Source organism: Pinus tabuliformis, chromosome 1_2 (assembly GCF_031772625.1).
Source record: "Pinus tabuliformis cultivar Carrire ecotype Pingquan chromosome 1_2, CPIR1, whole genome shotgun sequence".
NCBI lineage: Eukaryota > Viridiplantae > Streptophyta > Pinopsida > Pinales > Pinaceae > Pinus > Pinus tabuliformis.
The window spans coordinates 330,002,489-330,018,866 of record NC_142298.1 but is presented as its reverse complement, the minus strand read 5'-3'; the positions used below and the strand labels follow the sequence as shown (position 1 = coordinate 330,018,866).

The following is a 16,378-nucleotide window of genomic DNA, read 5'->3' as shown; positions in this document are numbered from 1 at the left end:
AGGGGAGTCCAAGAGACCTTGGAAGATGAATCCAATGGTCACACAATGTGTTTATATGTAATATCATTCTAAATAATAAATAAATTCATGCTTATAATTCATTCTAGTTGCACATTTCAACAATGGTATCAGAGTAGGTTTTTCTCAGATACATGTCAGATATGACTTTATAAATTGGTCAGCTCCACCACTTAAATAAGTCCTATAACTCTTGGTTTTTAGTATTGCTTCCCTTTCCATGCACTCAGACCATGAGACTATGCTTGCATTACGTGTTAGCATAGCACAATTTTGTGGAATATTTGACATAAGTTTTTTTCTCTACTGTAATGAGCATCGAACCCTAGTAGCTTCAACACCATTTTTTCTGAAATCTGTCCCAACCTAAATGAACGATTAGTATTCTCTATTTTCCCATAAGATTTACTAAGCATTTCATATCTAGTTGAACAATTCCTCTCATACTCAGAGTCTATTGATCCACTAGAAATCAATCAAAGAGCTGTGAACCCATATCAAATCCATGAAGATCATGGATCTTCTCATGATGAAATCTAATTCTAATCCTACTTCTGGATCTAAATCCCCGTTTCTCACCAGCACCTTGGATTTTAGCCAATTTAGTTATTTTAAATGGTGCAATGCTAAGGAATTCATCATGTTCATTTTGTGCACCATAGCCAAGAGAAAACCCCTTGGGTAGCATCAATTTGTACAGCAAGGCATGTACATGGTGCATTTTTATAATAAAAATGTCTTGTTTGGGGTTGAATTCATGGATAAACACTATCCCATGCACAACGTTTTTTCTATTATCAACAAGGTGTCATATGAGTACCAACAGAACTTTTTTTATTCCTAGAGAACTATTCAGTCGAATGAAAACCAATCATGGCCCTACTTAAAATATGCTCTGATTAAATTTCAAGATCCAGGGGAGACAGATAAACTCCTGAATATCCACAGAGAATTGGGGTAAACCAAAATCATTATTCATACGAATATTGATAGTTTTTTTGCAAGTGTAGAAGACTCAACTCTCTAGTGGAGAAGAGCTATGACCTATGCATTACCTCACAACTATTTTACAAGTAAGCCAATAAAACAAACAAATGCTATACAATATTTTAGTATATGGTGTATGAGTTTCTGCTGTAATTTCCGTAATATGCATCGAGATCTGAGCAGAGCTGGTTCCTATTAAGTTGGTCATAATATATTTTGGGCCAATGATTAATTAAACATAAATATTTCTACATGAGATCTTTTTGTTTTTAAATTGAAATAAATACCAATGCGAGAACTATATGCGTAGAACATAAACTAGACGGTTTATGCTCCACATTCTTGGAGCCTTATTATTCTAAATAGGGTTACTTGTGGTTGGGAATCCATAGAAGGATTAATTCTCATTCTACTCTAGTGAAAGAGTGTCATGTTCTATTGAACCATGGTGTTATGAATGATGGAGATGCTTAGGTATTGAATTCACCTAATGAATCTTATATATTGGTAACATTCATTCTGGGAGATGCAGGTTACAATGTATGGTTTGAAAATTCTCATAATATGTGTTATAGCCTATAAACAAGATGAAAAGTTTGAGGGAGCTGATATTACACTATTCCATTTTTTGATGAAAATTATAGACAAGAGGAGACAAATAATTGAATCTAGGTATTTTGATAGTAGCGCACGAGCTTTTTTTGTTTGTTGGATTTGAGCATTCTTCCTTTGTTTTTTTTGGAAGGACTTTATTTGTTGGGAATTCAAATTAAAAACAATGGTAACTTACAAATGGTTTTTTTCTAAGTATACCAGTGAAACTGCATTGTAAATGGGTGCATTTGCAGTAGAAACTGACACTCTTCTTAAGTTTTGTACATGGATGATCATCATTTTTTGATCTTCATCCATGTAAACACTTTATAGACATATTCATCCTCTCATTTTTTATGACATAAGAGGGGAATGACAACGAGGCTTCATATTTTGTAGCCCTATTAATCAAGCATGTACAAGCGAGTTTGAGCAATAGTGATATGATTCTCACCTTGTATCTAATAGGGGGAAATTAATGATCAACTACTATGTTTTGAATAACCTGAGAAACAATGAAAACCATATCCTCTAGCCTGAACTAGAATCTAATTTGTATCCAGAGTCAAAGTGATGAGTGTGATTCAATTTATGGTCATCTTCAAACTAGAATTGGGAGCACTTCGTATAGTAGGAGACTTTAGCTTCTAGCTAGATTTGGAACTATTCCCGGAAATGCACTACGCATTCAAACGTTAGTGGTCAGCCTTAAGCCGTGACTAGTTGGGACCTCAATGGTCTCCCTTTCTAGAAAAATAGGGAGCACTTCCTCTAGAAAAATAGTTCAACTTCTATCCAAATTTGGAATTGTTCAAAGAATTGCATCAATCATTCCAGGTTGAGACCCCAATGGTATCCCTTTTCAAAGAATTAGGGAGAACTTCCTTTAGTAGAAGACTTTATCTTCTATCCAGATTTGGAATTATTCCAAGAATTGCACTAAGTGCTTTAGTGTTGGTGGCCATCCTTAAACCACCACCGATTGACACCTCGAGTTCACCCACCTTTTGGGTTTGTGGTCTTCCTTAGAAACCACCATTTCAGAGAGAACATTAAGCCATTTGATGACATGATTTTTTCACCCTTTTTTTTTTTTTATTTCAACTCTCTTCTTGGAATCATATATACCCCTTCAGATTAAGGGGGGGAATGTTGGACACCTAATCATCTAAGGGTTATGGTGTGGAAGGTGGATAATTAAGGGGAGCCCAAGAGACCTTGAAATATGAATCCAACAATCACACAATGTGTTTTTATGTAACATATTTTTAAATAATAAATAAATTCATGCTTATCATTCGGGTTGCACATTTCAACACTCCTATACCTCTTGGTTATTTTTTCTCAGTTATGGAACCAATGCACTTGAAATAATCAAACCCCATTTCCTCCTAGTGGTGCGATTATAACACAACCTGGTAGCCTACTAGTGGTTAGATTTTCCTATATAAACCCTTAACTAGAGTTACAATATAGGCTCTTCTAGCTTTCTTCTAAATCATAATCATGTGACTAGCCCCTTTTAATGAACTTGGGGGCTAACATGGCATCCTCTCGAATTATGGTGGTGGAAATAGGAAGGTCAACTTTTAGTGGCATTAGTTTCGCATACAGTCTCTAATTGATGTGATTATTACGCTATAGGAAAGGTATATGTGTGTAGAATAGGTAAAAAAGTTGCAACACTAAACTGACAAGTTTTACCCCCAAAAAACATTGTTTTATGCCACAAATTCTCCCAAAATCTTTTAGACCCCATTTTGTGAAACTGGCTCTCGACAGTAAAAATGCTATTGAGAGTTGATTCCTCCATTTTTTCCACTCTAAAAGCATTGAGGAGGATGAAAAATAATTTAATTATCTAATCCACATCAAACTCAACAAAAAATTGTTTCATAATTTGAGGCTCTAGAAATTTCCATGAATTTGGAAACACCCCTTATAGGAAGCGAGAACATGGTTCAGGTTTTATCACAATTAGTCACTTTAACAATGTAGTTACAATATCTATCCAAAGGTAAGTGTTGGGAAAGGGATCCCTCAAGGATAGTTTTGGGGCTAAAAGCCCATGTTTTGGGTCAAATTTCTTAATAAAGTTGTAAAGTCTCCGCATTTTGTGGTAGTGGAGCACGAAGGTGTCAAGAGTCATAAAGGGTTGTTCACCCTTATTTTGTAAAGTGTAAAGTCGGTTGTAAAGATCCACACATGGTCTGTGGACCATCAGATTGTATAAAAAGAGCTAAGTAAGCCCTAAGTAGTCTTAAGAAAAGTTTAGAGAAAAAGAAGTCTTGGAGTCTTAGTAGTGGAGTCTAAGTGTTTCGGGTCTTAACGTAGGTAGAGCCTCTACAGCTGAGTGCACAGAGGCCTAGGGTAGAAGTCCATAGCTGAGTGCACAGACCCTTGTGGATGTGTGCACAGGGTAGTTAGAGTCTGTAATAATCCGAAGATATCAATAAAGAGAAGTATTCCACAATTTCTATGTATTTATTTCCTATTTATGCATATGGTTATATTTCGTTTTGGGTTTAAATTAAAATGTTTATGTGATGTGAAAATATGTGCAATGATATTGGTTAATTGAAGGTAGGTAAGAATATTAGTTTATGCGGTGCTAACTGTGATTATTTAGTAAGATAAGTAAAACATTTTAGTTAACTTGGGAACCTATACAATATGCTGCCATAGCAGAGTGAAAGTACCTGGATCGCGGGTTAAGGCTACGCGAAGGTCAATCATGCACCTTCACGGAGATACTGAAGGGAGGAACAAAAGGCTAGGCTAACAAATCCCTAAAGCTTAGTGATATGCGTGAAAGTAGGAACAAATGGTATAAACCAACATCATGACCATCTCAGGGTGCAAAAACGTGGTTCCAACATCCCCCCATACTACTTCAAGTGAGACTTTGGTCCGCGCTCTACAGGATGATTCTGAAAGGGCCAATAGTGTAGGGATTTGTTTGGCAAACTAATTTTGAACCTAGGTCAGGCCCCATGCAGCCAACAAATGGTTCCATTGTTGGGACCAAAATCTACCTAAGAGATGTGTGATGTCATACCATTGGAATCCAACTAAGAAAGAGGTTGAAGATTAGTTGGATAGGAAGATCCAATTCACAGCATAGGAGAATAGAAATCTATGACTAACAAAGGAAAAGTGGCTGGACAGGTACATATATAAAAGGATCCATGAGATCTTTTTTTTTCCTTTCCAGTTGAGTTGTATGAGTGGACCGTGAAGCTAGCAGATAGCCAAGGAAGGTGGAGACTTGACAGTCCTATTCTCTAGGCCCAAGAGTTAGTATAGAGATTGGAAGCCTCTAAGGATAAGATCGCCTGTGCTTTCTATCATTGGCTCAATTGCAGGAGGATTTGTGACTCAATTCGTGGTTGATACCTTACTTAGTTATAGTGAGGCGGAGTAGTACTTTTTCAAGGGTCCGTGAGATAAGTACTTGAAGTCTTTGAATACCTGGATTAAGATGTTATTTCACAAAAAAAGGGTTATGTAGCTACCTTGATGTTCAAAGCTATGCGAAGCGAAAAGACTTACAGGAACGAAGGAAGAAATGGCCCTGAGTATAGCCCACTGATTTCACCTCCAATGGGTGACGAAGAGGGAGTAGCGCAGGCTTCTCTGCGAAGTGCAATTCAGTTAATAAGATAGGGATTCCTGCAACTGCCACCTCCACCCACACCACCTCCAACTTCACCACCATCACCTGCGACTTCACCCATACCACCACCACCTCCACCGCAGTTCAGCATGGCAAATTCAGTGAAGTTGAGTTTGTTTAAAGGCTTGGGAAATGAGGACCCGGACCAGTTTTGGTTCATTTTGAAAGATGTATGGGAAGTTCAGGGCATTACAGATGATCACATGAAGAAGGAAACATTGGTTAGTGATTTTCAGGATTGCTCGCTAACATGGTACATCAAGTACTCTAATGATAACCCAAACACTAGAGTGGCAGACATCCAAACCACATTGAATAAAGCGTTCAGTAGGCCTAAATCCAAGGCACAGTTGATTGTGAGGTTCACAGAAATCATGATGAAACTAGATGAGACACCTTAGGAATTGGATCATAGGTTGAAGTGTAAAATCCATGAAGCTAATATGAACTTAACAGATGGATAGCACTGCGAGTGGTTCGTGGCTTCGCTCCTACCACACCTAAGGTTTGCACTATCGTAATAGAAGATTATGACTCAGGCAAAGGCCTTGGAGATTGCAATGAGACTACATGAAACATCGATGCAAGATCCAAATCTGGAGATTCAACAGATCCGTGCGCAGTTGCAAAATATTTTCCTTGAAATGCAAAGTTTGAAGTAGGATGGAATAGTTCGACCGAAGGTGCATGAAGAGGTATGGTACCTGAAATGTAAAGGTTAGGGGCATGATAAAGATCATCGCCCAGTCTTTGTGAACTATACTGCAGGAGGAGGATCGATGCCTTTGAGGCCGGAAGGCTAAGAAGGATCGAGCATGGGGCGTGCGTTGTGGTGGCCAAATGTCAACTAGCAGGAAAACATGCTACGAATAATTGTCATTTACTACAGAAGTTTGTACAAACACCACAACAACTGTTCTGTAACTTCTTTAGATCGGTAGGACATGATGAGTGCAATTATAGAAGTTATGAATTGATGATGCAAAGAACACTTGCGTATAGGGTTTAGGTAGAAATGCAGCCTCCAGACCAGAGAACAAGGATGGTACGAACAAGCTTTTAGGGGTGCGGACGAGGCCGAGGCGGAGGAGGACCTTGCCATAGAAAATTTTAGGGGCGAATGTTTGCCCTTTGGCGAAATTAAGGGGTTTTAAATTTTTAATGGGCGAATCTATCCATCTGTTAAAATAAGGTGGGCTATTTGAGGTGCTTTGTAAAAGCTTCCAATAATGCTAGATTTTAACCTGGAGCACTTTTGTGATTTGGAGGAGATGCCCCCTCATATTTGTGACACATCTTCAGTTGTGAATTGGACTATTACTAACTGTCATTTCCTTCGAAAGTTACCTGATGACTTGGGGAACCTCAACTCTTTAAGAATGTTAAGGAAGGAAAGAAAGTAAATTATGCTAAGTTATCTTATGCTTTTCAAGTTTTTCTTGGATATCTACAACGTTTCAGGTAGCAAAGTACATTCTGTTAATGAAAATTTGTCTTGATATAAACGCCCAATTTCAAATTCTAATGCTTTCAAAAAACATTGTATAACTATAATGTTTCTGAAAGGAAAGCATATTTTTTCAATTTAAGTATCATGATCCTATATTCCAACTTATTTTTCAGTAACCCATTAGGCTTTGTAGCTTTGAATAAATCCATGCCTTTTGATAAGATCCTCTTCCAAATTAGAATTCAGTTTCCTTTTGGCAATAACCACATACAATGTCTTGATTTTGTTATTGAGAAAATAAAGGTTGTGAAACAATCTTGTGCCATACAAGGAATTGATTCATTGATTATGTATCAATTATGGCTCTTGATGTAACAATGTCTTGATTTTGTTGCTTGAAAATAGAGGTTACGCTTTACTATTTCACAAAATTTCTTACAATCTTTCCATAAGTATTGATTTGTAATCTCAGTCACTGAGGGATGACAGTAATGACAGAGGTAATATTCCATGGTTTGAAGTTACCCTCTTACTAAATATTTAAATATATCACCACAATTTAACTGTTAGTTAAAGGAATTGTATTTGATTTGTAAACAATTCATTGCTTGATTTATAGATTTTGATTTTTTCCCTTTTTTATTTTTTTTCTCAGATTTGGTATGAGATATCTTCCAATATTTGGGTTCCCTAGTTCCCCACCATAGCTATGAGGTTCAGATGCTGTCATTAAATATTCTCAGAACCTTACAACTTTTCTAGTAAGTGTACTTTGAAACATTGTTGTTGCTTTTCCATGGTGTTAATGCAAATAAGCACTACAACTAGTGCCATTATTTAGATTAAGTGCTGAAATCTAGGTGGTCTTGTAATAATGAAGTGATTGTTTTCTAGCTACTAAGGCCATATGCATTTTTATCTCTTATGTTGTCCTGAGATATTCAAATTCAGAATAAGAATTGAGGTCTCGTTTCCACTGTAGATTGCAGTCAGTTTCTTGAACATAATATATAGTAGATTATATTTTACTAATCAACTGTGGATGTGATCCCTCACAGGAAAGGAAATTCAAAGTGACTTTGATTTCACATTGATTTGTCAAAACATCCACACAAGAAAGGAGATTCAAAGTGACACTGATTTCACACTGATTTGTCAAAATGGAGGCAAGAGAAAAGGAAACTTTGTATTCAACAATGCTCTTAATTTGATATGTACATGCACAGACATATTAGTAGAAAATATTGAAGGGTTGTCTAAGTAATATTTTCCATTCCACTACATTCTTTACAGCTTGTAAATAAATAACTCGGAACAATTCATTACACTACTTGTTATTCTTTATTAATCAATGGTTAAGATTTTGATATTGAACTGGCTAAGATTTTTCTTCCTTCTGTGAAATTGTGTGTTCTATAATGCTTCTTTTCCATTCACTATGTATAGCATATAAAGTGTGTCTAATGGAGTAGGAAGATTGGAAAGTCTTGTGATCCTTGAACTATGTTACAAGGCAGAAACCCAACGGGGCAGGGTAGGTGCATCCCCACAAAGGGGTCACAAATACCAAAGTTGGTATTGGCTAGTGCCTTGAGCTAGAAAATTTCCTTTACCCTTGTATTAACAGTGAATCCGGAGAGGATTCTAATATTATATTTATAAGATTTATATTAGTTAAGATTGATGAATAAAATTCATGAGACATGAGCTAGGATGTCCTTGCAAGGTGGTTGTTGATTATTGGAAGCTATGATGGCCATTATGTCAGGTTAGGTGGTCGCACTCCCTTGATCGTGAGCACGATTGTGATCAAGATGGAAGACTTCATAGTCTGGATTGATTGTTTAGCAGTGATAATTAGTGGGCTCATTCACAAAAGCTTCTATTTTACTAATCCTTTTTATAAAGTTGTCAGATTCAATTTCCAAAGGTTTTAATTACACTATAGAGTTGAGTTCTGAGAGAGTTGTGATTCACAGTGTTAAGTATAGCAACTATGACACTTGAATGAAGACAAGCATAGTAGATGTATCAGACTCTGTTATAAGCTTACTTGCATATTATAAGGGACTTGGTTGGCTTTTTTATAATTTTATAAACAAGTTCCATTTTGTGGAAATGTGAAAAAAACAATGATATTGCCACCATGTGGCTCTTGTCATATATGGTTTTATACTTTTTCAAAAAATTCTCTAAGAGTTCACAATGCTAAGATTCACTAGGACCTTACAAAGTTTTATTATTTAGTGAAAGACTCACCAAGATCTTACAAGATTTTATAATTGAGTAAAATATTCACCATGCCTGGTGAGAGATTCGCCAAAAAATTATATATACATATTATATTATTGATAAAATCGCCTTCCATTTTTCCTATATACCATGGAGATTCGCCCATTTATTATACATATAAATTTGGGGGGGTTCTTAAAATTTTCCCTGGACCTTGCAAAGATTAGGGATAGCTGAGACTGACCATGCAGATAGGAGAATATGAAATGGATTAGGTTATTTTAGATCTGGGTTCAGATGTGAACGTCCTACCAAAGTAGACTTGGTAGCAGATAGGAAGACCCATGCTACAATGGTCGACGATTCAGTTAAGGATGGAAAATCAGTAGAAGGTCATCTCCATGGGGCGGCTGCAAGGGGTGACTGTAGATATTGAAGGCACGAGCGCATTGGATGACTTTGAAGTAATAGAAATTATGGATGAAAACAACCCCTACCCTGCGCTCCTTGGCAATTATTGGGCTACTGACATGAACACGGTAATCAACCTAAATAAGCAGAAGATGATATTTGTGTTAACACCCAGGTTGTTCCCTATGACTCCCAAGGGAATACGGCCGGGGTAACCACTAACCAAGCGTTGGATTACAGTCTCTAGCCAAACTGTAATCAGAGAGGGCTCTCTCTTTAAAATTTATCTCTGTTTTAAGAGGATTTTATGCTAGTTATGAAGTGAGGGTTTGGTTTGAATTTTGGTTGAATGATATCTTTCAATACCTAAGATGTAGTGTTCAGACAGTTGTAATTCATTGGGCAATGGAGTCTAGAGCTGTGAATTATTTGAAATGCTTAAATGGGAGTGTTCAGACTGCAGGGCCTATTGGGTATTTCAACAAACAAACTTAAAATTGTGGTGATGATGTATGATTAGCCAATGGAAAGCAATTTAAGAATTTTCCACAAAGCTAGTGGTGTGAAAGTGAAGCATATTGCTCAGGAGCAAACTTGAATTCGTGAAACAAGGGTCACTGTGAAAGATATATTCTGAAAGTGCAGCAATTAAGAATTACACTTATCAAGATTATAACTGAAGAAAACATTCATTAACAACATAGATTGAGCTCAGGGTATTTCATGAACAAATCCTGAAGCTATTCTTTTTCTTTGCTGCTAAATACTAGAACTTAGAAACATGTATGGATTGTAAAAGACTGAAACACATAACAAAGAGAGTTACAGAAGACTTATTGTATTGTGAGATGCACAGGGATCCTGCAACTTTTCACCAACACCATGAATGCATTCAAACAACTCAGAACTTGAAAGATTCCATCACTTCTTTTATTAATCTTTGAATAAATTACAGCATAGGATCTCTTCAAGAGGAAATCAACAACCCCTGCAAGCTTATGCGAGGGGGAATTTATACAATCGGTTCCAAAATATCTGAACCGCTGAGTTATCTGATAATTAAATATGTTACCAACTTTTACAAAATATCAGAAAAGAATTTACTGCTGCTATTAATACAAAATGAATGCCCTTTATATCTGTCAGGAGATACTTTGACCCTTGGAGGCCACTTAGTCGGTCTGAAGGTTCTGCTTTAATGCTGGAAATGTGCTTTTATGGCTGTTGTGCTGTAGCTTTTCGGCTATGCTACCTGTTAGCTGTCAATCTTGCTTTTGTTGGCCGAATATGATCTGCTGAGTTGGCTCAGCCCATTCCTCTCTCATCCACCGTGTATGCATCACTTTTTCTGAAGGTGATGACTTATGTTTTTTGTTGAAAACTGTGCTGGAAGCCTTTGGATTTACAGTATCTTATGTATCATGCTAGTCCACCATTCCTGTGTGGGCAGTTGATGTCTAAGAATTGCATCCAAAGTCTCATCTGCCTCTGTGTATTTATAGAAATTGGGAGGCACTTCAAACAGGTGTTTAATTTCATTCATTATAAAGAATAAATTCTCTACCCTGTTGTAGAGACTTTGTCCTGTAGCTGGCCCTGTTTCCTCTGAGGTGCTGGGCCTTTCATTGATCTGATTTGTAGCGAATGTGTTGACCCTCTTGGCATACTGCTCATGTGTAAGTAGTCTTCCTGCGCTGTTCAGTAAGCCAGGGAGACCTCTGTTTTGCAATGCCACAAATTTGTCCATGAATCTGTTGACCTCTACCTGCATGTCCTGGGTCCTTCTCTCTAATGTCTGCACCAGGTTTCTTAGTGTCAGGACCCTCTTTACTAACAAAATAGTCTCAATCCTGTTGGAAATTCCCATAGTTGCTAACTGAGCACTTGTTCTATTATTGAGCACATTGATCATCCTGTTGGCAACTTCAGGCATATTGCCTAGAGATGCCCTTGATCTCTGGATTTCCCTCTGTGCTTTTGCAATGAGCTCCAACTGCTCATGAATTGTCTCAATATATTGCCATTGGTCAGTGATGGATTGGCCAATGTTGGCTCATAAGACTGTCTTGAGCTCAGCTGTCACTTTATCCAGTGTGAGCTCCTTCTCCAGCTCCTTTATCTTGTCTTTGAGGGCTTTTATTTCCCTCCCCTTTTCTGCCACAGTCTGCTTGGATTTATCATACCTCTCATTGAGCTTGGCTAGACTTTCCCTGGCCTCATTTAGCTCTGCCATTTGGGCTTCCAGGGCTTGTATTTCGTTTTTGAGCTTCTGCATGTCCAGGCTTGGAGCCTGCTCTATTGTTGTTGGTGCAGTTGCTGATGTAGATGGTGCTGTCTTTTCAGTAGGAGGAGCTGTGGTCTGAGGAGGTTCCTCCAGGTTAATTATTTCTGGAGGAGGCTGAGATGATTGACCTCCTTCCTTTTGCTGTAATGATGCTTGTAATTCTGCCTGTGCAGCCTCTGATTCACCCAGCTTTTCTTGAGTTTGGATTAGCTGTTTATATAAAGACACCAGCAAAGCTGTGGCATCTTGATCATGTCTCAGCTGGGCAACTTCATCTGTTTGAGGGTGAATTGTTGCTGGGATTTTGATCTTTCTCCTCAAAGCTGCCATGTCTGCATCCCTCAATTTCAATATTTCTTGTATGCCCTTGATGTCCTTAGGATCATGTCCAATCTCTATGATTATATCTTCTAAGGCCCTGATCCTGTTATCCTTTGCTTGAGAGGATGCTCTCTCCAACTCAAGTTGGGCAGCTGTATTATTTAGGCTATTTTCTAGCCTATAGTTATCCAGTGTCTTGTCTGCCAAGGAGGCATACACCATCTCACCCGTTTGCTTATGTAATTCGATTTTGTCCATTGGGTGGATGTCCTTGGCAAGGACCTCCAGATTGGTCCTCAAGTAGTCTGAAGGGGACTGTGGCTGCAATGCAGTTGGCATTAAGTGACTCATGATCATTTTGCCTTCATTAACATCATATGCAGACATGAGCCTTTGCTGGTTGGTGGGAGCCATTTTCAACAAATGATTATATAGTTGTATCTTTATTGGCTCATTCCTCCTCTTTATGTCAATGAACTGCTGTTTGATGCTCAGTTCACCTTCTCTCTGCTGGCTTGAGGAGCTGACTTCTCCTCCCATCATCCTCTCTTGTTCCTGTTGGAAGGAACTTGCTGAGGCCTCCAGACTTGGTGGGCCCATACCCAACGATTGCCCTATAGGCATTTCTTCCTCTGAAAGGGGATTCATTCTGTGCCTTTTCTCCCCATGACTTATTGATGTGGTTAGGGGAGTCTCTCTGTCCCTCTTTCTGCTTATGTATTCTTTTTGTGGAGTTTGGAGGGCTGAAGCTTCAGCTGTTGTTTCCTGCCTAGGAGGCACAATTTGTGGTGGCTGCTGCTCAGTAAGAATTGGGGCCTCAGCTGCCTTTTCTTGCTGTAGTGGCTGCTCTTTCTCTTGCTTCCCCTCTTGTCGCTGTTGTACCTGTTGCTGTTGCTGCTGCACCTCCTCATGAGGTGGCTGTTCGGTTTCCATCTCTTTTTCCTTGCCTTTGCTAGAAGTCTGCCCAGTAGCTTTAACCGCTTGCTGATTTGCTGTGGAGGAGGAGGCAGCTGCTCCCACTTGAGTGCTTGGAAGAGTAAACACCTGTGCACAAAGCTCAAGGTCAGGCATCTTCCTCAGATTTCTTACTGCTCTTTCATTTAACTCTTCTTGTGTGACAGCCTCCTCTAAGGTTCCCCTCCTCCATTTAGCTTGATTCACATATTTTTCTATGTGGGGCAACCTTACATGGTCATAACCAGACAGCCTATACTTGACCCTTCTTAGAGTTATGAAGTGATTGGGGTCATAAGGTTTCCAAAGAAAACTGGTCTGAAGGCCAAGGGATTCAAGCATTCTGTCTGCTTCTCGCCAACCTTCCTCCCTCTTGTTATAGATAAAGTGGCCTAATTGGTTTCTGACCTTGAGTTGTGCTTTCTTGCCTCTGCCTGAAAAGTGCAGCACATCAGCATTTCCAAATTGCCTGAAATATTCAAGGGCAAATAATCTCATAGGCACATATCTGGGCAATCTGTATGGGGGCAGCTCACACCCATATATTCTGATGACTGTGTGGTGTTGGTAATAGTACCAATCCCCAATGCTGTATGATTTGGACAACTGAAGGACCCTTTGCATCTCATCAGTAAGTCTTGGAGGAGGTGAGCTCATTAGCATAGACATGGCTGGGTGGATGAAGAGATCTATGAACTCACAGTAAGTGTATGGAGATTCAGATCTGCAGTGGAAGGCAGAGGACCAATAGACTACTGACCTTGGGTTTCCTTGTGCATCCACTCTTTTCATAGCAAAATGAAATTTCTCGTGTTGATAGTACAAAATCAAATGGTAGATGTAGGAGGTGTATCTGAACACCCTTTCTCTTGCCAAGTTCATCAATTGCTCATGTATTTTGTCTGATATATAGGTGGCATAGTCATAGCAGATTGGAGACTTGCCAGGGGCAAACATAAGCATTATTACCAGCACAGTTTCATCAACAAACTCAATTGAATTGTAGCCCAGAATGGGACTGATCATATCTACTAGGTCTCTGCCCAGTTGATTGAGGTATACATGGGAGATAGGAGGGTACATCACAGTATCAGAGTCAATGTATAGTTGATTTAGCTTGGTGACCTGAGCATCTGTCAACTTGGCTCCTTGCTTAATCAGATCAATCAGTGACAAAGGAACCAATTTCTTCTGAGTTTTGAATTGCAGCATCTCTCTGATGGCTTCAGGGGTGACATAGAAAACAATTGAGCCTGAAGGGTCAATCACAGCCCTCTGAGTGGCATCATAACAGTCAGCACATAGGTGGATTAGCTCAGGAAACTGGTTGACCTGTGGGAGCTTGAAGATAGGGAGAAAAGAGTCCCAAATACCTAATACATCTGTTCCAGCCTCATGTTTAATCTTCAACTCATTCAATAGGTGAATGTGAAACTTGCTGTGCATCAACATTTCTTCGGATATCTGATAATCCAGGTCTGCTAGAGGTTGCCATTCCAATTCTCTCTGGGGAGCGTTCAATGGAGCAACGTTCAAAGCCACCGGGGCTACTGGTGGATCCATGGTTTCTTTAAGGATTTCGGTTGTTTATAGACTGGTGTTACTATGCAGAGCAATACAAAGAGTTTACTTTGACAGAGAAATGTGAATTACTCAAGGACAGAGGATAAATGGTCAATTGCAGCAATTGAAATACTGCTTAATGCATGGATAAGACCAATGTCTAACCTTAATCTCTCTTTTACAGCAAATTGGTACGGTTTGGGTTACCAGTTCGCGATTGCGCGAACAGAATGCAGTTTTTGGTAAAAGCTCGGGCAAACAAGGCTCAGCTGGTGATTTTCGACCTTACAGGTGCAAATGGGGACCAGGCACAGGGGATTTGCCGGTGAATTATAAGTTTCTCAGTGTTTTAAGCTTTTTATGGTAAATCACAGACAAACCAGGCGCAGGAGGGATTCACAAGGATAAATACCTGGTATATAGCGAGCAATGGTCACGAATGCAGGTGGAAATGGCGCGCCGGTGGTCTCCAGGTTGAGTTCAGCAGGTTGGTGCGCGGTTTGAACGTAAAAAACCATGCAGAGAAAGCAACAGCGTTTTGGCAAAAAGTGCGAAAAACACGAAAATTTGGCCAAAATATGGATTTTTCGGAACATTGGCGCTTTTTTGGATGACGTCAGCATGACGTCATCAGGTGGGGTCAAGGTCGGATGATGTCAGCATGACGTCATCGGGTGACGTGGCGGCATAAGAGAGGTACACGGGGATGGTGAGGTGGCAGACAGGTGGAGCAAATGGCAGACAGGGCGCTGACACGGCGATGACGCTGGCGAAGACGTTGGTAGGCGGGTTCACCGAAACCGGAGGTGGTTAGCGGTTTCATATCGCACCGCCTTCCATACGGAAGCGGAAATGTCAGAGGTACCTCCGATACGATGTGGGGGTGACGCGTGGCAGAGGCCTGACGTCACCCTCTGACAGATATCGGAAGGTATCTTTCGGACGTCGGGGCTGGTCCGATATGCATGAGAGCCGTCGGATGAAAAGGGCTTGATCCGACGATCGACGGATCGTTGAAGTGGCCGGACGATACGGACGTGGGCGGGATTAAAATAACATTTCTTTTGGGATTTGCGCCCGGCGGAAACCTTTGGAATGTGGCGGATTTTCATGGTTTTTCAATGTATTTTTATAAAAATGCGGGTAGCGCTAAAACTTTGGGTAAATGGAAAAAGTGGGTTTTTATGCGCATTTTGCAAATGAAACGGGTTAGGGGTAAAAAAGGGTTTATCACAAGGTTTCTTAGCCAATGAAGGGTTTAAAGGGTCAAATGGCTTCAGAAGGGGAAAAAGGGGTAAGGTTTAGGGTTCTTAAACTGACCAGATGCCAATTTAATCCCTAACAGTGAGCATATGGCTATAATGCCAAGGGAAGGGATATTTATACAATGCTTGGGGTTTATACACCATAGTGTTATAATAGTAGGGAAAGGGTAACATAGGGGATTTAGATAATAGAAGTTAGGGGTTAATATGGATGGAAAAGGTGAATGAGGAGTGAAATCACTAAGTTTATTTGAAAATCACTTAGTTTAGGGAGTAGATCAAAATGAAAAGATTTTTAGACAAGAAATGTGGCTTTTGAAGGAATAAGAACCACCATAAAACCACAAATTCTTCCATGAAACTCCACTGATGAAGGGATGTTAGTATGAATGGGAAAGGGGAAAATGGAAATTTAGACATGCTCCTTTGCTTTGCTGCCACCTGATGGAGAAGAAGAGCTTCTCAATCCATTGATTTTCCTTTGTGAATAGGTTAGCACACATTCAATTGTAAGGAATGACATTTCTGCAACCCCATCTGCCTACCCATCTACTTGCCTAGCATTTTTTGTTTCTTCTTGGAGGGTGCACTTAGACTTGCAGACCCTTATTTGCCTTTTCTTT

At 39.5% G+C, this 16,378-nt stretch overlaps 1 pseudogene; it reads left to right on the top strand.

Moving 5' to 3' along the window:
• The first annotated feature begins 523 nt into the window (after positions 1-523).
• On the top strand, positions 524-1,131 carry LOC149205706 (VAMP-like protein YKT61 pseudogene; annotated as a pseudogene).
• Positions 1,132-16,378: the final 15,247 nt, after the last annotated feature.